Source organism: Erinaceus europaeus, chromosome 17 (genome assembly GCF_950295315.1).
Source record: "Erinaceus europaeus chromosome 17, mEriEur2.1, whole genome shotgun sequence".
NCBI classification, from domain to species: domain Eukaryota; kingdom Metazoa; phylum Chordata; class Mammalia; order Eulipotyphla; family Erinaceidae; genus Erinaceus; species Erinaceus europaeus.
The window spans coordinates 51,442,592-51,465,442 of record NC_080178.1 but is presented as its reverse complement, the minus strand read 5'-3'; the positions used below and the strand labels follow the sequence as shown (position 1 = coordinate 51,465,442).

Sequence of the window (22,851 nt, the reverse complement as noted above, 5' to 3'; positions counted from 1 at the left end):
TTGCCCTTGTTGACGCAATTCGTTGTTGGATAGGACAGAGAGAAATGGAGAGAGGAGGGAAAGACAGAGATGGGTAGAGATAGGTAGACACCTGAAGACCTGCTTCACCACCTTTGAAGCAACTCCCCTGCAGGTGTAGGCCTGGGGCTCGAACAGGGTTCCTTACCCGGGTCCTTGCACTTTGTGCCACATGCACATAACCTGCTGCACTACTGCCCGGCCCCCAGACTTTCATTTTTGAGGGTCTGAAGTCCCAGGTTTGGTCATGAGCATGACCATAAGCCAGAGCTGAGCAGTACTCTAATATTTCTGTGTCTGTATTTTTCTCTCTTTTTTAAGAAATTATTTGTTCCCTTTTGTTGCCCTTGTTTTTTTTTTTTTTTTTTTGTAGTTATTCTTCTTTTCGTCATTGTTGGATAGGACAGAGAGAAATGGAGAGAGGAGGGGAAGACAGAGAAGGGGAGAGAAAGATAGACACCTGCAGACCTGCTTCAGTGCCTGTGAAGTGACTCCCCTGCAGGTGGGGAGCCTGGAGCTCAAACTGGGATGCTTATGCTGGTCCTTGTGCATCATGCCACATGCGCTTAACCCCCTGCCCTCCTGTATTTTTCTCTCTTATTAAAATAAAATATTTTTTAAAAGAAGTGATATTGGGAGTCGGGCTGTAGCGCAGCAGGTTAAGCGCAGGTGGCGCAAAGCACAAGGACCGGCATAAGGATCCTGGTTCGAACCCCGGCTCCCCACCTGCAGGGGAGTCGCTTCACAGGCGGTGAAGCAGGTCTGCAGGTGTCTGTCTTTCTCTCCCCCTCTCTGTCTTCCCCTCCTCTCTCCGTTTCTCTCTGTCCTATCCAACAACGACGACAACAACAATAATAACTATGACAATAAAACAACAAGGGCAACAAAAGGGAATAAATAAATAAAATATTAAAAAAAAAGAAGTGATATTATGAACATTCCTCATTACCTAACATTACAAAACCTTTTCTTCATCATCTTAGTTCAGGAGAAAGCTAAACTCTCAGCCATGCAAGTACAGCTGTGACTATGGTATGCAATATATCGGCAATTTAAGTATATGGTACAAAACTTTTTCTTTATTTGTGAGAGGGATAGGTGGGAGAGAGAGAGAACCAGCTATCACTCTGGTACATGTGCTGTCAGGGACCAACTCAAGGCCTAATGCTTGAGAGGCCACCACTTTATCCATTATGCCACGTCCCAGAACTGGCACAGAACATTTTGACTAATAACAAGTTATGACTACTCACAAGGTAAATAAATAGTTAGAATTATAATTACAGGGGCTTTGCCTTGGTGCACCTGGTTGAGTCCACATGTTACAGTGTGCAAGGACATATATTCAAGCCCCTGCTTTCCACCTAAGGGATAAAGTTCACAAGTGGTGAAGCTGTTCTGCAGGTGTCTCCTCTTCTCTCCCTCTTCCCTCTCCACTTCTCTTAGTCTCTATTGAATAATGATAAATAAAGTATAAATAAAGTTTTTTACAAGTATTTTAAACTATTGAGAATATAGTAAGGGCCAGTATGCTGTAGCCTTGGGTGATGGACACTTGATTTGTTCAATAGTTATTGATCTTTGTGAAAGTTGTGAAGAGATCAGAGCACTGCCTAGTTCTGGCATATGGTGGTCTTGGAGTGAAGCTGAACCTCAGGGGTTTCAGTCACACAAGCTTGTTGTGCCTCTTGGAGGGCTACCTCCCTGGCCCTGGCTACTGTTTGGGTAAATAAATTTCATAGGTACACATGTAGTGTCTGGCTGTCACTGCAAAGCTGAGTAGTGAAGCAAAGAGCCAAATAATAATAAATATTGAAAGAAGGCATTGCTTTTTTTGATCACATACTATACATTTTTTTCTTTTTGACTCCACGGTCATTGCTGGGACTTAATTCCTGCATTACAAATCCAAATCCATTGCTCCTGGTGGCCATTTTTGTTCCATTGTTGTTGCTGTTGTTATTGTTGTTGTTTTGGATAGGACAGAAAAATTGAGAGGGGGAGAGGAAGACACCTGCAGACCTGCTTTGCTGCTTGTGAAACAATCCTCCCTGCAGGTGGGAGCCTGGGGCTTGAATCGGGATTCTTAAGCCGGTGCACTTTGCACTATGTACACTTAACCCTGTGTGCCATCACCTCTCCTCACCCCCATGTAGTTTTCTGATGAAAAGGCTTGTTAAATCTAATGGTATAAAGAGAAATGAGAACTTCTGTGTCAGAAACTTTTATCAGTTCTTGAGAACCCCCATGTGTTGAATTGTAACCCTTTTATTTTTTGAAAACAGTGACTTCTTAACTGACACTTATTAGGTTGATGAAAATGTTTACACTTGTGGGTGGACATATGATTGCAATACCAGCCATCTTCTGCTGGCTGTGGCTGGATCTAGAGGCATAGTTAGGATTATTAATCCCATAACAATGCAGTGCATAAAGGTAGGTTTCTGGTTCAGTTGTAGTGCACTAGTACTCCCTCCCTCTCTCCTTCCCTGCTTGTCCCCCTTACCCTCTCAGTGCACCCCTGAGTACTACCTCAGAAGTATTTCTCCTCATTCGGGATAGATATCATAGAACTGAAGCTTCCTTCAGTACTATGAGGGTCAGGCTCAAACTGGGGCCAAGTGCATGGCCATGTGAGCATACTATGAAAGTAAGTTATGTTTGCCTGTCCTAAAATATTTTTAAGACCTACAGGTATATTTTTTCTGCTCATGAAAGTTTGAGCTCATACCTTTGAATTTACATGATATATAAATATTTAAAGTTACAGTATAATCTCATTTTTGTTCTTTACACAGCTGATGTCCACGTTTTTAAAAATATATATATTTATTTATTTTCCCCTGTTATTTCCATTTGTTGTTTATTGTTGTTATTATTGCTGTGGGCGCGAGGAATAACATCATTGCAAGCCTGGCCAGCTCCTAATGGGGCGCGAGCGCTTCCACACTACGATCATCATCTCTGGCATTATGCTATTCCACTGCAGAATACTGTGCCCCAGTATGGTTCCGTAGCCCCCATGTCCACTTGGTCGATTCCAAATTATATTCCTCCATGAGGATAATTTCTGGAACCATCAGTTCCACCCCGGTTCCATGGCTGCCAGTCCTTAGCAACATTGCCCCGCCAGTTATTCGTCAGTATATGGCATCATCTAAGTTCATTTCCCACGTCTACGCTCGACCGGACCTGCCAATATACGCAGATATCTTCGCCCACCCTGTCCAACGCTTGACGTCTCGTCACCCAATCTGGTCTCCTATGCCTACACTGAAATTCTCTGTTCCAGTCTCTTGGAAACAGAGTTGGCAGTCAGCTGAAGTAAAGAACAAACACCTCATCACAGACCCCTGCAAGCGTCAACCCGGCTTTGACCTAGCACGTTATGATTGGGCCCTCCTCAATCGCTATCGAACAGGCCATGGCCAGTGCGCCGCTATGTTCGATCGCTGGGGAGCCAGAGATGGCCTGAACTGCCCCTGCGGCTACAGACAGACTATGAACCACATAGTCAATGACTGCCACCTCTCCAGATTCAAAGGAGGTCTCGAAACTTTACATCAGGCTCAACCTGACGCTCTTGACTGGCTACGGAAGAAGGGCAAACGCTAGAAGAAGAAGAAGATTATTGCTGTTGTCATTGTTGTTGGATAAGATAGAGAGAAATCAAGAGAAGAGGAGAAGACAGAAAGGGGGAGAGAAAGATAAACACCTACAGACCTGCCTCACCGCTTGTGAAGCAACTCCGCTTCAGGTGGGGAGCCATGTGCTCCATAGGAGGTCCTTATGCTGGTCCTTGTACTCTGCTAGACATGTACTTAATCCGCTGAACTACCGCGTGACTCCTAAAGTCCAAACTTTTCAAGTTACTATATAAAAGTCAGTATCTAAAAGTAAGTGATTTTGACCTTTTTTTTTTTTTTGTCTGTGCTAGACAGACACTCTGGTGGCAATATTTGGTGGTGTGGAAGGGCGCAGAGATGAAGTTCTCAGTGCCGTAAGTTGAGAGCTGCAGGGCAATGACCTTCAGGTGTATGTAGCTGGGCATGACCCTTGTGGGCCTCTTCCCTTAGAAGGAAGAATATGATTTGTCTCATGAAATCTGCCAGCTTCACTGACTTATGACATAGAGGTTTCTAATCCTACAGGTGAAGACCTGAAGGAAGTTCCTTGGTGTTTGAGCCATATTCTTTTTTTTTTTTTTTTTTTTTTTTTTACCAGAGGACTACTCAGCTCTGCCTTATGGTGGTACCAGGATTGAACCTGGGTTTTTAGAGCCTCAGGCATGAGAGTATCTTTGCATAAACATTATGCTGTTTACCCCAGCCCTTGATCCATATTCTTTCATATTCTTTTTTAAACTTCTTTATTGGGAGATTAATGTTTTACATATCACAGAAAATACAATAGTTTGTACATGCATAACATTTCCCAGTTTTCCACATATCAATACAACCCCCACTAGGTCCTCTGTCATCCTTTTCCAGGACCTGCACTCTCCCTCCACCCCCAACCCAGAGTCTTTTAATTTGGTGTAATACACCAACACCAGGTTCTACTTGTGTATTCTCTTCTGATCTTGTTTTTCAACTTCTGCCTGAAAGTGAGATCATCCCATATTCATCCTTCTGTTTCTGACTTATTTCACTTAACATGATTTCCTCAAGCTCCATCCAAGATAGGCTGAAAATGGTGAAATCACTGTTTTTAATAGCTGAGTAGTATTCCATTATGTATATAGACCACAACTTGCTCATTCACTCATCTGATGTTGGACACCTGAGTTACTTCCAGGTTTTGGCTACTACAAATTGTGCTGCTATGTAGATAGGTATACACAAATCTTTTTGGAAGGGTGTGTTGGGTTCCTTAGGATATATCCCCAGGAGAGGAATTTCAGGGTCATAGGGCAGGCCCATTTCTAGCCTTCTGAGAGTTCTCCAGAATGCTCTCCCCAGAGGTTGGACCAATTTACATTCCCAACAGCAGTGCAGGAAGGTTCCTTTGACCCCACAACCTCTGCAGCATTGGTTGCTACCTTTTCTGATGTATGACATTCTCACAGGAGTGAAGTGGTATCTGATGTTTGTCTTTATTTGCATTTCTCTGACAGTCAAAGACTTGGAGGATTTTTTTCACATGTTTCGTGGCCTTTTGGGTCTCTTCTGTGAAGAATTTTCCGCCCATGTCTTCTCCCCATTTTTGGATGGGGTCATTTGTTTTCTTGTTGTTGAGTTTGGCAAGCTCTTTATATATTTTGATTATTAAACTATTGTTATAGTGACTCAATTTCATTTTTCTGCATGTTTAACCCCATTTTTTCCAACACCATTTGTTGAAGAGTCTCTGTTTTCTCCATTTAATAGTCTGGGCACCTTTGTCACAGATTAGATGTCCATGGTGTGGGGGCTTACTTCTGGTATCTCACTTCTATTCCACTGGTCAGTGTGTCTATTCATGTTCCAGTACCAAGCAGTTTTGATGACTTGATCCCATAATACAATTTTTAGCCTCCAGTTCTGTTCTTTCTGCTCAAGATTGTTTTGGCAATTCTGGGTGTTTTCTGGTTTCAGATAAACATTTGTAGCATTGGTTCTATTTTCCTAAAAAATGTGGTTGGGATCTTGATGGAGATATCATTAAATTTGTAGATGGCTCTAGGCAGGTTATTCATGTCAATGATATTAATTCTTCCTTGATAGTCTTTTTTAATGATATTTATTGCGTTTTCAGAAAAGTTATGATACATTTTTCATAGAAAAATACTCCATTATTTTTCCCACAACCAAAGACATAATATAGGTTTGTGTGATTAGGTACTGCGCCTGGTGTGTGAATGATTTCACCCTTCTGAACTGCTTTTTAAAAGTTATTATTAATCATAAGTTACAAGATTATGAGATATACATTTTATAGTTCCATACCATCTCCACCCTTCCTCCTCCCAAAGATAACCACTGTAGTTTTTATAATTCTTAACAGTTTCCTTGCTTCTGTTTTGTTTGGATTCCCCCACCACCACTTTGGCAAATTCATGTAAATCAGATCTCTAAATTCCACAGCACAGATCTGTAGACACCAGAGCTACTTTTTCCATAGTACCCACCATATACTGCTGGGATTCAGACTGGGGCATTGCGTTACGTGATGAACTCTCTCTTGATCCCACATAACATAATTTTAAATACTGAGTGTGTCTTATGTACCTACTGTAGCACTGCTCAACTATGGCTTATGGAAGTGCCTGGGGCCTTAGAGACTCAGGCATTAATTTTTTTTTATTTATTTATTCCCTTTTGTTGCCCTTGTTGTTTTATTGTTCTAGTTATTATTGTTGTTGTCATTGTTGAATAGGACAGAGAGAAATGGAGAGAGGGAGGGGAAGACAGAGAGGAGGAGAGAAAGACAGACACCTGCAGACCTGCTTCACCGCCTGTGAAGCGACTCCCCTGCAGGTAGGGAGCCGGGGTTTGAACCAGGATCTTTATGCCGGTCCTTGTCCTTTGCGCCACCTGCACTTAGCCCGCTGCACTACAGACCGACTCCCTGAGCATGAAATTTTATGCAGAACCATTTTACAGTCTCCTCTTCCCCTGAGTTAATTCTTCTTCACTGAAATAGGTACACTTCTTTATACTTGGGTATTCTGAGTCATTTGATGTCACAGTACCTCCCAGAATGGGTGGCTTCAAGTTTGTTGGCAAGTTGCCTGACAGAGGTAGTCATGAGCAGAATCTCCTCCCCCTTCAACTTAACTTTCTTCTGCCATTTCTCCTGGTATGGGGTTTTTTTCTTTCTCTCTCTTCCCTCCTTGGAGCTTCATGTGGCCCAAGCATAATTCCAAGATGGATATAATGTACCCACTCCACATTTACAATCGCTCAGTGAAGTGAGCACTTGCTTTTATTACTACCAAATAATTGTCGTTTAAAGCCTCTCGTAGTTTGTGTATTCCTTATGTAAATAAACAAATAAATGTGGCTATTTCATTCTTCCTTATTTAGTTTTATTTTTTAATTTTTATTTATATAAAGGAAACACTGACAAAAACCATACAATAAGAGGGGTGCAACTTTGCACAGTTCCCACCACTTGAACTCTGTATGCCATCACCTCCCTTGATAGCTTCCTATTATTTATCCCTCTGTGAGTATGGGCCCAGCGTCATGGGGTGCAGAAGGTGAAAGGTCTGGCTTCTATAATTGCTTCCTTGCTGAAGATGGGCATTGGAAGGTGGATCCATACTCCCGTGCTGTCTCTCTCCTTCTCTAGTGCGGCAGGGTTCTGGGGAAGTGGGGCTCCAGGACACATTGATGGGGTCATCTGTCCAGGAGGTCTGGTTGGCATCATGTTAACATCTGGAACCTGGTGGCTGAAAAAAGTTAATATATAAAACCAAACAAATTATTGGCTAATCATGAACCTAAAAACTGTAATAGTGCAGATGAAGTGTTGGGGGGGGTCTCCATTTTGTAGATAGCTAGTAGGCCTATCTTAGTTACATTCCAAAGGGCCCATGACTATACTAGTTTTTTTTTATCATTTTTTTGAGCCTGACATCTGATATGAAGGTGGATCTAAATTACTGTCTGGGGAGATGATGTCATGGTTTGAAAAAGACCAGAAAGCTGAAAATCAGGGAAGAGAATAGCTACCAAATATGGGAAAGGTTATAAATAATGTTGACTGTAAACCTCATCAGTTTGATGTGATCCTGGTCCCATATTCAGCTTAGGAGCTTATGTGACCTCTGCATCTCTATAGATCTGACCTCACATTCTGTGGTCATGAGTAGGAACGTTCCAAGCTACCCCAGTTTCAGGACCCATCTTCCTCAGGTGTAGCATAGAGTATGTTGTCCAGCCTCCCTTCCAAACATTCTCTACCATTGTTGATCCACATTGAGGACAAGGTCCTATGGGGGCCCATAGAGGGGTCTATTGTATTGTTCCTCATAGAGATGACCATTAACGATGGAGAGAGGGTTATATGTGAGATCTAGGCCCATCATGTATGTTTGGGAATCTCAGGACTCCCTGACTAGGGCCCCAGCTGATGGGGTGGCTTGATAGTGACTAAAGAGTCATTATTAGAGTATAATAGTCTCTGGCCTTTTTAAAATATTTATTTATTTATTTTCCCTATTGTTGCCCTAGTTTTTCATTGTTGTTCTAGTTATTATTGTCATCATCATTGCTGGATAGAACATAGAGAAATGGAAAGAGGAGTGGAAGACAGAGAGGGATAGAGAAAGATAGACACCTGCAGACCTGCTTCAGTGCCTGTGAAGTGACTCCCCTGGAGCCAGGGGCTCTCTAACCGGGATCCTTATGGCAGTCCTTGCGCTGTGTCTTGCCTTTATTCAGCTTTTGGAGTCCTTACTTTGATAAGGTTAACTTTGGAGTGACTGAGGGAAGTATAATAGGAAGTAGGTGAAGAGGGTATCTAACTCTAAGTAGACACTATTTCATTAGGAACTTTATGGTGTCTCTTTAGGTCTTTATACTTGCTTGCTGCATATACTGACTCACTACAGACTATTGTGCCCTTTTGCTTTCAGGCATATAGTCTGCCCTAATTTATGGATACATGTGAATATAGGCCCTATCTCATGAGACCAGAGCTCTGCTCAGCTCTGGCTTATGGTGATGCTGAGAATTGAACCTGGGACCTTTGGTGCCTCAGGCCAGAAAGACTTTTTGCACAACTATTGTGCCATCTCTCCAACCCAATACCTCTGTCTTTTACTGTAGTAACCTCTACAGCCTTTCCAAACTTAGAAAAAAGCTGTTCTTAATAGATGAATCATGGGTGACTAAGTAAAGGGGTGAGTTGGATGTGTACACTGTACTTGAGTTCAGCCCACTACTGTTCTTCAGAAGTTCATGAGTGCTCATCTCAATTGAATCTCAGTTCAGGAGTTGGACAGTAACACAGTGGGTTAAGCACACATGGCACAAAGTGCAAGGACTGGTGTAAAGATCCCAGTTCGAGCCCCCAGCTCCCCACCTGCGGGTGGGGGGGTGCTTCACAAGTGATGAAGTGGGTCTGCAGGTGTCTATCTTTCTCTTCCCCTCTCTGTGTTCCCCTCCTCTCTCTATTTCTCTCTGTCCTAACAACAACAACATCAATAACAACAATAAGAAGAACTACAACACTAAAAGAAGGGCAACAAAAGGGAATAAATAAATATTTTAAAAAAATAATCTCAGTTCTTTTGCCTCACTTCAGGCAACTTCCATGGCGTGAACTTAGTAGTGGAAATCAGGTGCCAGAGCACAGAAGATATCTACAAAGAGCAGGACTTCTTCATGGAGGCCTATTAGTTTCTTCAGCCAGAGGAACAGAGCTGCAGGTGTCTCTCCACCTCTCTATTTCCTCCTCCCCTCTCAATGTCTGTCTATCCAATAATACTAACTAATCCGGATTAGCTTTGCGGGCGGGAGACAGAGATGACCAGAGACTCATGGCTGAGCTGAGAATGCAGTTCAGTCTTTATTCAAGAGTGGGGATGCAGTTCAAAAAACTAATCTCTTCTAATCACAACACGATTCTGTCCTGGATCTTTCTTCTCTGGCGGAAGAGTCAGGAACAAAGGAAGTACATAGGATAGGGGACATGAAGAAGGGAAAAGGGAGAACCAGGGAGGACTAAACCCAATGTCCCAGAAGCAGAGGAAATGAGGGCCAAACCAATATCCAGGAGGCAGGGGGGTGCCCAGCTAACAGTGGACACACAAACAGAACACATCACAAGCAACACAAAGCGGACCGAATGTGACGATAAAAACAGAAGGCTTCACAAGCAGAATCTAGAAGCATACTAACAAATAATAATATTTAATTTTTTTTTAAATGAGAGATAGACACCTACAGACCTACTTCACCACTTGTGAAGTATTCTCCTGTGGGGGTTGGGGTGGGCACTCAGACCTTAGGAGGGAGTCCTTGTACTTTTCACTAGTATGCTTGACCGGGTTTGCCAATGTCTGTCTTTCTCCCTCTCTATCTCTTCCTCCCTTCAATTTCTATCTGCTATGTCAAATAAGTTAAAAGAAAAAAAGGGAGGGAAGAAGGAAGGACTGTGAAAAAATAGCCTCCAGGAGTGGTGGCTTTGCCAAGGAGACACCTAGCCCCAGTGATAACCCTGGTGGCAGTAAACATAAAATAAGAAGTGCAGATTTCTGCCTCCCTTAAGTTTTATCAAAACATTCAAGGACATAACTAGGTAACTGGAGCATACAGATGGACTCTGTAAAATAAACAGATTAATTGAAAAGGGTTTATCACATTCCATGGTGGCAAGGCAATTTATCCAGAGCATTCATTAACTGTGCACGTAAAGCCCTCACAGAGGGATTTTTTTTTTTGCTTTTAAATCTAATACATCTATAGAACAGTATATTAGATAATTTAGTGTGAATTTTAGAAAAAATGTAATAATGAAAGTAAACTAGTGTTTTTGTTTGTTTGTTTGCTTTTTTATTTAAGAAAGGATTAATCAACAAAACCATAGGGTAGGAGGGGTACAACTCCACACAATTCCCACCACCCAATCTCCATATTCCACCCCCTCCCCTGATAGCTTTCCCATTCTCTATCCCTCTGGGAGCATGGACCCAGGGTCATTGTGGGTTTCAGAAGATAGAAGGTCTGGGTTCTATAATTGCTTCCCCGCTGAACATGGGCGTTGACTGGTCGGTCCATACTCCCAGTCTGCCTCTCTCTTTCCCTAGTAGGGTGTGTCTCTGGGGAAGCTGAGCCCCAGGACACATTGGTGGGGTCTTCAATCCAGGGATGCCTGGCCAGCATCCTGATGACATCTGGAACCTGGTGACTGAAAAGAGAGTTAACATACGAAGCCAAACAAATTGTTGAGCAATCATGGACCCAAAGGTTGGAATAGTGGAGAGGAAGTGTTAGGGAGGTACTCACTGCAAACTCTAGAGTACTTCTGCTTTCAGTTAAAACTAGTGTGTTTTATAAGAGTTATTTAAAAATATTTATGGTAGAGAGAAGAGAGCACCAGAGTATGGTCACTCTGGCACACGCTGTTGCTGGAGGTCAACCTTGGGGACACTGTGGTTCTGAGCCCAGATTTTTATCTATTGTGCCACCTCCCAGGTTACAACAAATTACACTGGAAAAATATTTGATTTTGGGGCCATGCAGTGGTGCACCTTGGTTAAGTGTTCACATTACAGTGCTCAAGGCACCAGATTCAGAGCCCCTGGTCCTAACCTGCAGGAGGAAAGTTTCATGAGTTATGACACAGGCTGCAGGTGTCTTTCTGTTTCCTTCCCTCTTTTTTTTTTTTTGCCTCCAAGGTTATTGCTGGGGCTCAGTGCCCACACTATAAATCCACTAGTCCTGGAGGCTATTTTTCCCCTTTGTTGCCCTTGTTGTTTATCATTGTCATTTTTATTATTGTTGTTGCTGTCATTGTTGTTGGATTGGACAGAGAAATCAAGAAAGGAGGGGAAGACAGAGAAGGGGAGAAAAAGATAGACACCTGTAGATCTGCTTCACCAATTGTGAAGCAACTCCCCTTCAGATGGGTGTTGGGGGCTGCAAACCAGGATTATTATGTGCTTTGCACCATGTGCACGTAACTCACTGCACTACTACGAACACCCCTCTTTCCCTCTTTATCCCCACCTTCCCTTTCAATTTCTCTGTCTGAATACAATAATATATAAATAAAAGGTTGAAAAGGATTTATAAAATTATTTAATTGATTTCTTAATACAAGGTAATGGTGTGTGGTAGGGAGATCCAGAGCATCCTATTGTTTCTGAGTGACTTTTCAGTGTCTCAGCAGATTATGTCCAGAATACAAATAGTAGAGCTGTCTTCACAAACTCTTGAGTTCAGTTTAGCTACCACATTGTCATCATCATCATCATCATTTCCATGACCAAGAGCTTTCACTGACTTTACCCTGTTCTGGAAATTCGCCATATAGTCTTAGGGCTGCAGCTTCCTCTCCACTGTGCATATGGCATCAGCTTTGTTACCCCAGTGGTCTGGAACACCAACCAGTGTAACATGTGAGGTGTTTCTCCAGATCCTCTGATGTGACATCTCTTTATACCATCAAAATGCATTGCTCTAATCATACACTTCTTAACAAGTATTTTCCTACGCACACTCTTGACTGTCCTCTGCAACCATCAGTTCTCTCTCTTACTTCTTTGTCTCTGTTTTTATTCTTGTGCATGGGATTGGCAGTCACCTCACAGTCTGCCTACATCCTTCCTGATTATGGCAGTGAAACGGCCACTGCTTTCAGAGATGACTACAAGTCTCTTCATCTTTTTTTCTTTTCTGAGACTTTAAATAAAATTTAAGTATTCATAATAATCTTAAGATGACTAACCAGTTGCCCAGATGAAGTGAATTTCCTGGAGTTACAAATGCAATGAGCTATTGGGTGGGAAAAGATGAAAGTAGTGAAGTAGCAGGGCCCATATTGAAGAACCATGCATTCTCAGACAGAATTTGTAATTTTCTTTTCCTAGAAACCACTTGAAGTCTCTGAACACCAAAGGGCCTAGAACTGAAGGTGATTTTGTCTGGCAGAGACAAAATTGTGATTTCCAAAATAAATACCCCATACAATGTATTGCTTTTTTGTTATCAAATTCTGTTGCTAATCAGATTTCTTATCCTCAAGTGTGGATACAGAATCAGCTTAAATGAATCTATGTCACTGTCTCTTGGTAGATGTGTTACCCTGTTTCATGAACTGTCAGTTCTAAAATGACAAAGGGAAAACCAACTTTTTTTCTTGTTTATAAAATGACAACGGGAAAATCATTTTTCTTCTTGTTGTAGTTATTTTTGTTGTTATTGATGTTGTCATTGTTACATAGGACAGAGAGAAATGGATAGAGGTGGGGAAGACAGACAGGGAGAGAAAGACAGACATCTGCAGAACTGCTTCACTGACTGTGAAGCCACTCCCCTGCAGGTGGGGAACCTGGGGCTTGAATCTGGATCCTAACAGGGTCCATGTGCTTAGCGCCACGTGTGTTTAACCCTCTGCACTACTGCTCGACTCCTGCAACTTTGTTTTTATATTTAATAATGAGTTTTGCAAACATTTCTTTCTTTATTTTTATTGTTGTTGTTATTGATGCCATTGTTGGATAGGACAGAGAGAAATGGAGAGAGGAAGAGAAGACAGAGAGGGGAAGAGAAAGATAAACACCTGCAGATCTGCTTCACCACTTGTGAAACGACTGCCCTGCTGGTCGGGAGCCAGGGGCTCGAACCGGGATCCTAACACTGGTCCTTGAGCTTTGCGCCAGTGCGCTTAAGGCACTGCACTACCTCCCAACCCCCGTAACATTTCTTTTTTCTCTTCTTTTTTTTAAGTCTTGTGAAATGCCATTGTGGCCTGGTAACCTGACAAGATGGAAGATTATCATCTGGATTATCATCTAGATTATCATCTAGATAACATTAAACCCAATGAATCTAAATAAATTAAATAATAATTAAACCCAGTGTGACTATCCTTGTGTGATTTGTTTACAGTCAGTATGACATTTGGTACATGAGGTTTTATGGATTTCTGAAAAAAGGTAGCAAAACTTACATATGAAATTACAAAATTATTATTATTGTTTTCTCTTCTGCACATCTTTTGTTGTTTCATGTAAGAACTTACTCAGTGCTTTGTGTGTTTCTCTTTTTTTTCCATCTTAGATGCTATTCTACCTTTGTAACTTCACTCACCATCTGCACTGCTATTATGAACGAATTGATAGCTGCTAGTGGTGGCAGTTTGGTGTATATTTTCCATAACATCTGTTACTAAGATTTAATATTGGAGGCTAGGGTATTAATCCATCTGTGTAGCATTACCAGAAAAACTTGAAAGAATCAGTACATAAGGCAAAGAGAAAAATAACAGCCATCTGAAATTCTTAAAACATTTGATATTAGGATGAAAGTATTGAAAGGGTTCTCTATAGCTTTGGCTATACTGTTACAGCACAAGAAACAATTAGCCAGTGCAAGTTGTAAAGTCATTGCCAAATGATTTGCATAATACCTTAATTTTCAAAGTTCAAGTAGCATCTGTATATATCCTGCTTTTTCCTAAGATGCAAACACACTGATGGTGAAGTTTGGTTTATAAATTAAGCATAATAAGAGATTAATAGTAATAACAAAGGAACAGTTGCAATATTACTGTAATAAAAGCTGTGTTTCTCTGCCACCAAATAGCATGTAATTTCTTATCAGAATTGGCCATGGGGTAACAAATTACTGGAAAGGAAAAGTTCAGATGAGATTTCAAGTCCATTTACAATGGTTCTAGCACCCATTTACAAATCAGAAGTAAAAAACGCAATAGAATGATAATATACTAATTTTCAAGAGGTGACTTTTCTAAAGTTAGAAAGGTGTCTTTGGACAACTTGACTACTCAGTGGCCTTATTTTGATAATTTGATGTTTTTAAAAATAGGTTTATACAGATGCTTGCATTGGGCAATTGGGTTGGCAGACCCTATGTTTGGGATTTAGAAGCAGAAGATCCTCACAAAGCTAAGTATGTATTTAGAAATTCATAATTTCTACCCTTTTCTCTAAAATGTTTTATCACTTTAGAGATTCTTATATCATTCCAGAGTTATTTTGATGCACCTATTTAGTTTTTACCAAAGCACTGCTCAGCTCTGGCTTATGGTGGTGCTGGGGTTTGAACACTGGGGCCTGGAGCCTCAGGCATGAAAATCTTTCAGATAACCACTATGCTGTCTCCCCAGCCCTACTTATTTTTATTGCTTTTCAGCAGTATAGTGAAGGCAACTTAGTTCTCTATGTAAGTTACACAGTACATCTTAAATTTAAAATATGCTCATTTTGCACAGTAGTCTTTGTGTGAAGTCCGTTTTGTTTTGAATGTCTTCTACATGAGGTGGAACATTGTTCACTGTCTCATTCACAGTTTTAAGTGAGTTAGATATAAATGAATGAAACACTACAGCATTCTGCATGAATAACCTGTTGTCATGTTTTCTCCCTAGATGTACAACATTGTCTCATCATAAATGTGGGGTTGCTATTTGTCAAACCAGCTTTAGCAGAGACAGCAACATGCTCATAGCTATTTTTTGTGTCAATGGCAGTATTTGGCGATGGGACCAACTTCAACAAAATACCTTTTCCTAATCAAAATTAGGGTGTGTTTTCTGAGTACAGGAGAACTAATGTATCTTGCTATTAAGGGCACTTAGAGTCATTAAAGTTGTCTATCAGCATTCAATCAAGGTGAGCTGAATGTGGTGATGTTTACACTGTTCACATTCTTTGTACTGTCTCCTGCTCAGACTCTACTGCTTTTAATAAAATTTTATTTTTGTAAAATTGTGTTGCTTCATTGTGATGAAAAGAACGGTTGAAAGCAATAAATGTATGCCTTACCTTTTTGTAATGATCTTTATTTTTGTAGTTCTTTTTCCTGGAAAAAGAAATGCAATGTAGTAAAGTATAAGCTCCATATAGGACATAAATTGTGATTCTGCCAGGCCAAATAAAGGTTCAATTATTTACTTCTAAACAAAACAAAACAAAACAAAATGAGATTTTGCTGCCGCCATGTGTTGACCTTGGATAATTATCTTAGAATTTGTTCCGGTTTCCTTATGTATGGAACAGGGATAATCAGCTTCATAGGATTATTGTACCAATCCAGTCAGTTAACACATGTAATGTACCTGGAATGCAGCCTACACTAAACCGTAAATACATTTTTAAGTTTATTAAAATTTTTAGTTTTAAAATTTTGTCAGCATGGCTGCACTACTCTGACCTGGCTTTCAAATAGACTCATCACCAAAGCTTCCTCCAATGCAGAGGAAGCTGGGCTTGAACCTAGGTTGAAGGCATGTCAGAGCATCCCAGAATTAATCTATTTTATTTATTTACTTATTTATTTTAAGCAGAGAACTGATCAGCTCTGACTTTTGGTAGTATGGGTGATTGAACCTGGGACTTTGGAGCCTGAAGCATAACCATTATGATCTTTGCAAAACCAGTATGCTATCTCCCCCCACCCACACCACACTATTAAAGTGAGATATTTTAATGGCCTGCAAATTATATATATAATTTTTATTAGTGTTCCCTGAGGAGTAAACTCTGGCTGTGAGCATACTTAGCAAACTCCCAAGCCCATTTTTTCTTTCCATTTATCTAGAGAGACACCTAGCACCATGCCACCATTCATGGAGCTCTCCCCCCACTCCTCCCATTCTCTTGTGCTCTCTGGTACTCCTGTTTCGTACCTGGTTTGAACCAAGGTATGAAACCCAGGTATTGAAGCCAGGTTTGAAATGTCAGGTGATCACAAAATACAAAGACTGATTTTTTGACAAGTTTGTTTTAGGTTTATGGCCCTTATTTATATAACAACAACCATGATAATACATCCTCTTGCACATTTATTTTTTCCTTTTTGAAAATTGTGATTAGTAGTGGTTTACAAAATTGAATGCACCCTCCCACCTCCCAAAGAAAATCACTATAGGTGACTGTCACTCACCTATAGTGGCAGAGCTTGGCACATGCCCTGGATGTACTGGTCCTCAGGGCGGGTCGCTAGTTGTGAGGGAGATCAGAGGTCATACGCTGGCTGGCATAACCTTTTAAAAAAAGGTCGTTGTGCCCACCTGAGAGGTGATGTTGGACTCTCATGCAAGAAGTTTTGAGTTCAAACCTTGGCATCTCATGCCAGAGTGATGCTCTGGTTCTCTCTCTGTCTCCGTCTCCTCCTCCATAACCTCTGTCTTACTAATAAATAAATAATTTCAGTTTTCAAAAAAAGTACAGAAATGGAGTTCATTTCCATTTAACATCCTCCAAGAATAATGCTTCTTTTAAAGTAATGATATGAAATCATGAGTATATGTTATGTGTGAGCATGTGTATTCATAGCCTCTGGTATACTGTCAGGATCTGTTGAACAATTTATACATTTTCTTTCCTTTTTTTTTAAAGGGAAGATACCAGTATTTTAGGAACTTTTATGCAAGGAGACTCAGTAATACAGTGTCTGCTTTTTTTTTCTTTCTTTTGCTTTATTTTAGTTTTCTTATATTTTATAGGACAGAGAGAAATTCTGAGGGGGGAAGAAAGACACCTGCTAATATTACTGCCTTACTACTCCTGAAGCTTCCCCCCTCCTCCACCCCCTGCAGTTGGGGGCTGAGATCTTGAACCTGGGTCCTTGTGCATTGTCATGTGTAATCCAAGTGTGCCACCACCCTGCCCTTAATGTGTACATTTTTTAAAGATTTTTAAAAATATTTATTTATTTTCCCTTTTTGTTGCCCTTGTTGTTTTTATTTTTGTAGTTATTATTGTTGTTATTGGTGTCATCATTTGGATAGAACAGAGAGAAATGGAGAGAGGAGTGGGAGACAGAGAGAGGGAGAGAAGATAGACACCTGCAGACCTGCTTCACCGCTTGTGAAGCAACTCCCCTGCAGGTGGGGAGCCGGGGGCTTGAACCTGGATCCTTATACTAGTCCTTGTGCTGTGCGCCATGTACACTTAACCCGCTGCACTACCCCTGACTCCCAATGTGTACATTTCTTAACCTGCACTGAAAGTGTTAGTTGTCATGGGTCAAGAAGCTCTGTTGATAGAAATGCAGTTGGTAGCAGGTTCTGAATCTATTGTGACTTTCAGTTTGACTGAGAAGACTATTTGTAACACTTGGATTCTGAAAAGGAATTTTATGATGATTTTCTTTTCCAGTTAACAGTAGTTAAACTCTGGTAAAGCTCATTGTCTATGATACTCCCACAGCTCAAAGTTTGATGAAATTGCATTTTTATTTTTACATCCGCACTCACTTTTTTACTATTTCATTTCTTTATTTGTTGGATAGAGACAGAAATTGAGAGGGAAGGGGGAGTTAGAGAAGAGAGGGAAGGAACATCTGCAGCACTAACATCTGCAGCAGTAGCATCAGCAGCACTGCTTCATCACTCATGACGCTTCCCTCCCTGCAGCAGCTAGGGATCAGAGGCTTGAACGCAGGTCCTTCTGCACTGTCATATGCACTCTACTGGTGTGTCACCACCTAGTTCCTGAATTACATTTTCAGACTGAAAATAGACTGGAATAGTCAGACTGGAATAGTCTGGGAATGATGATTCAAAACTAGGATGAGGGCCCGGCGCTAGCACACCGGGTTAAGCGCACATAGTGTGAAGCACAAGGACCTGCACAATGATCCCAGTTCAGTTCCCTGCAGGGGGGGGTTCATTTTGCAAGCCATGAACCAGGTCTGCAGATGTCTGTTTTTCTCTCCTCCTCTCTAACTTCCTCTCCTCTCAATCTTTCTCTGTCCTGTCTAACAGCAGTCATAACAAGAATAACATCAGCAACAATGGACAAAAGATGGCCACCAGGAGCAGTCAATTTGTAGTGTCAGCACTGAGCCCCAGCTATAACCCTGGAGGCAAAAATAAAAACAAGCAAACAAAAACTGGGAATGTGTCTGCTTTGCTATATGATCCTCTCAGATTCAAGATCTGACAGAAAAGAGGAAAACAGCTAGAATTCTATGCACTACTACACAGGGGCCTAATAGCCCCCAGATTCTAGCAGAGCTAAGGGAGCAGAAAGTTGGTCTTTGTTCCCACAGAGCATGGTGGTATTGATTCCAAATTTTTTGTTGAAAGAGGATAGGGGATTTGTACCACTGTTATCCTATGGTTTTATCAGTGTTTGCTTTTATAAATAAAAAAATTCAAAAAAAACCCCCACAAAGCTGTCTGTCTTTCTGCTATCTGCAGAAAGATACAGGTTTTCTTTAAAATGTTTTAAATGGAAAAAATATTAGTTTGGAACATAAAAGGATAATCTATTCAACTTATTCTGCTCAAGGTATCCCCCCCAAAATAAGTTGATAACCATGGTATAAAGGAGAGAGGAGACCTCAAAGACAGGGTGACTGCACACAAGGGGAGGGAAAAAAAGGGGGGAAAAGACTGCAACTTGTCCTAGGGACAGGAGAAAATTTTAAAAGGCTGGAATTCATCAGTGTTTCATTAGTCATATCCTTCATCTTCCTCTCTTTCCTCCCCCTCATTATCATCTTCTTCTCCTTCATCCTCATCTCCTTCTTCATATCTTTTTTTTTGTAATTTTATTTATCTTCCCTTTTGTTGCCCTTATTGTCTTTTTATTGTTGTTATATTTATTGTTGTTGTAGTCATCGTTGTTGGATAGGACAGAGAGAAATGGAAAGAGAACGGGAAGACAGAGAGGAGGTGAGAAAGACAGACACCTGCAAATCTGCTTCACCACCTGTGAAGTGACTTCCCTGCAGGTGGGGAGCTGGGGGCTCGAACTGGGATCCTCATGCCGGTCCTTGTGCTTAGCGCCACCTGCGCTTAACCCACTGTGCTACCGCCCAGCTCCCCATATCTTCTTTTTTTTAAAGAAAATATTATCTTTATTTATTGATTGGATAGAGACAGTCAGAAATCAAGAGGAAAGGTAGGAATAGAGAGGGTGAGAGACAGACTGCTTCACCACTTGTGAAGCTTTCCCCCCTGCAGGTGGGGACTGGGGGCTCGAACCCACGTCCTTGCGCATTGTAACATGTGAGCTCAACCATCTGCATCACCACCAGGCCCCCACGTCTTCATATCTTCTAATCTTTCTTCCTCTTCATCATTATCATCTTCCCTCTCACCTTATTCATCATCCATATCAGGAACCAAGTAGTATTGTAGTGTATTTGGCCAGATACCATCTTTAATGACCTCTCCTAACTCACCTGCGACTGCACCAGAATGGTCAGTAAACCAGGTGAAGAAGTTCTCTGGTTCCTCATGCTGTCTCTTTCTGTTGGTTTGATTTTGTGTTTGACTTGAACATTTGATCAAATCCTTTCCAGATTTCCATTTGATTTCAGTGGATCCTTCAAAAAGAAGGATCACCACTCTCATTCATATAAAATTATTTGGGGAGAACTTTATTTTCAAAGTAAGGGTTTTCAACAAAATGAAAGACTATTCTGTTACCTGATTTACTATTTTCAAATTCTGTCACTTCAACTCTTGTCAAGTAATGCAGCGCCTCTTCATCCTCTTCTCCAAGCAGTGTAGACACTTGTAGACAAATGTTACCCCTAAATTTGGGATATTGACCATCAATTCCGATCTCTTCTGAAAAAATGGTTGGCAGAGTTTGTTATATTTCTGTTCTACCTACAAAATCGTCACTCCCCAGAAAGCAGCTTCATAAAAAAGAAGCAATGGAATATATCCATGAAGTACAAAATGAAATAGACATAACGAACAAGCCAGCTAGGAGATTTCTAGAATTTTCTATCACACCTTAACTCTAATCCCTGAGATTCTCAACTAAGACTCTTTGCTGACTCTCTACTACTTAAAAGAGTCAAAGTTCAGATGTCTGCTGGGTAAGGAGGATGGCCTAGGTAGGTAAAAGAAATGCATCAAGTGAGCTGAATGTACCATGTTGCATTATATACATCCTGAGTTGTAGTTTTATACTGAGCTATGGGCCTTAATAGAAAATAGTAGGGTCCTCATGTCTGTGGCTCATGTGACTTTGTTTAAAGTATATGGAGAAATCTAAAGTTTTTTTTAAAAATGCTAGAGATACTTAGAAGTTGTCAGACAACCTTTTGAGGAGTGGTCCTTCGATTTAGAGATTTTCTTTGTTATCTTAAGTTGCTATTTATGCAATCTTCTTTCATTCTCTCCTATCCCCCCCTATTTCTCTCTTTCCCTCTCTCACTCTCTCTCCCCCTCTGCCAAAGACTGAACCTGACACCTCAAAGCATCAAACACAAAAAAGAATTTTGCATAACCACTTATATTATTTCTCTGGTCCATTTTGCATTATATTAAGCACTTAACACTGTTGGTGTAGAGAAAGAATGTGTTATACGTTCCTATCTTATTTTTCTCTCTTCAGTATATCTATATGGCCTCTAAAGCCTCAAAGGAAAGGACTGAAAGTAAACCAACTCTCTCTCTTAATTCTGCAGTCAACTTTCTACCTAGACCTCCAGGTTAAAAACCCATCCCAGCCTCTGGAAATATTGTACCCGTAACATTGCTTATCACATTGGAGCTTAATAAGTCTGTCTTTACAAAAACAAGAACCAAAAGGTAACATGCTGGTCTTTGGGGGTGGCACACATTTTACTTAATGTACTTTGAGTTGTATCTTGATTCAGGAACATTAGATATTTTCATTCATGCCTTCACATAGTGTCCCAGCATTTGTGCTCCATAGTGAGGACAGCAGGGATGTCCCAGGCTCACAGTCTCTCAGGAGGAAGCTAGGGCTGCATGGTCATCAGCACAGTTCCAAATACACTAGAAATTTCACTTACATTGTTTAGTAACTTTTCTTTAAATTTTAATTCCACAGGCAGTGTGTGTGTGTGTGTGTGTGTGTGTGTGTGTGTGTGTGTGTGTGGGTGTGTGTGTGTGTATGTATGTATGTGTACTGACTTGCATTTTCTATGCCTGAGACAGTGCTGTCCGTAATGCTCAAAAGTCAAGTTGTAAGCAAGCATGCTGGGATTGAAGTCCAGACTTATTAGAAACATAGATCCCTAACCTCTGCAATGCAGATCCCAGAAAAGAACCACTGAGACAACGTCCACTGGCTATATTTGCCTCTAAGATGTTCATTACTCTAGATGTGTAATTGTGTAGTTGTTATTTTCTTATAGCATACTACATCCACATAGTTCATCAAAGAACACCAAAACAGAACTTCAGACCTCTGAGACTACAACTTGTAGGTATCATGAGAAAGCAGGACAGGCACTGGTCTCCCCAGACAAGCAAATGATGGGGTGTCTGCCACTGAACACAAATAGGGCTGGGAGAACAAGGGTTTTGTTGATGTAGACCCTGAACTTCAATCAGAATTGTGGCCATTCCTGCAACCGGAGGTCTCAGCCTATCAAACACACTGTGCTGATCGTTGTTCATACATCTTTTTATCAAACACAGTCCTGGAGAAATCCAGTCTTGGGGGAGCATAGGAATAATTCTGAATGTAAGAAAGAAAAAGGTAAGAGCAGACCCTTGGTGTCATTGTAGGAGCTGTGCTATGGGTGCATGCATTGTGCCAAGGCCAACAGCCTGCTATACTGCTGAGAGGAAACATAAAAAAAAGGATCCAGAGACGAAGCAGATTCTATGGAGATACCAGATAATAAAGACAAGGACACTGTGTTCAAGAACCAGGTAGTGTTATGCTTTGATTGAGAGATGGTGCAGTGGGGGAAGCAAACAAGACAAGGTCACTGCAGATGTCCCGCGCATATCTGCCTGGCAATGTGTCAAACCATGCATTTCATGTGAGAATGAAGTTTGGGTCATGACCTGGTTTCCAGGAACATACTAAAGGCATGTTTGGTGCACTACATTTTGGAGCTGATGCTACTTTCTGATCTCCTCACAGCTTATATAAATGCACTGGGGAGGGGTTTGGAGCATGAAGGAGGGTTTACTCTACTCTGTTGCATGAGTTCAGGGAAGAACATAGACAGTCACACATTTTCAGGTGCCATTCTGCTTGGCTTGCGTGAGCCAGACCTTAAGTTTGACAAAGAAAGGCCTTGACTGAAAAAACTCTTCTTAGCTAGGAAAAAAACAACAGAAAAGCCCATAATTTGGACTCCTGTGAAACATAGCCTTTGTAGAGAGAAATACTAGTAGTCCACAAAAAGAACTACATTTCCAGCATGTGTTTTATTTATTAATTTATTTTATTTTATTTTTCCCTGTAATGTTGGCCTACAA

At 41.0% G+C, this 22,851-nt stretch overlaps 1 long non-coding RNA gene across 1 annotated transcript; it reads left to right on the top strand.

Moving 5' to 3' along the window:
* Window positions 1-14,413: 14,413 nt before the first annotated feature.
* LOC132534010 (uncharacterized) lies at window positions 14,414-22,592 on the top strand. Its single transcript, XR_009545729.1, has 3 exons — window positions 14,414-14,585; window positions 22,147-22,293; window positions 22,511-22,592. It is a non-coding gene; the product is annotated as an uncharacterized LOC132534010 (long non-coding RNA).
* Window positions 22,593-22,851: the final 259 nt, after the last annotated feature.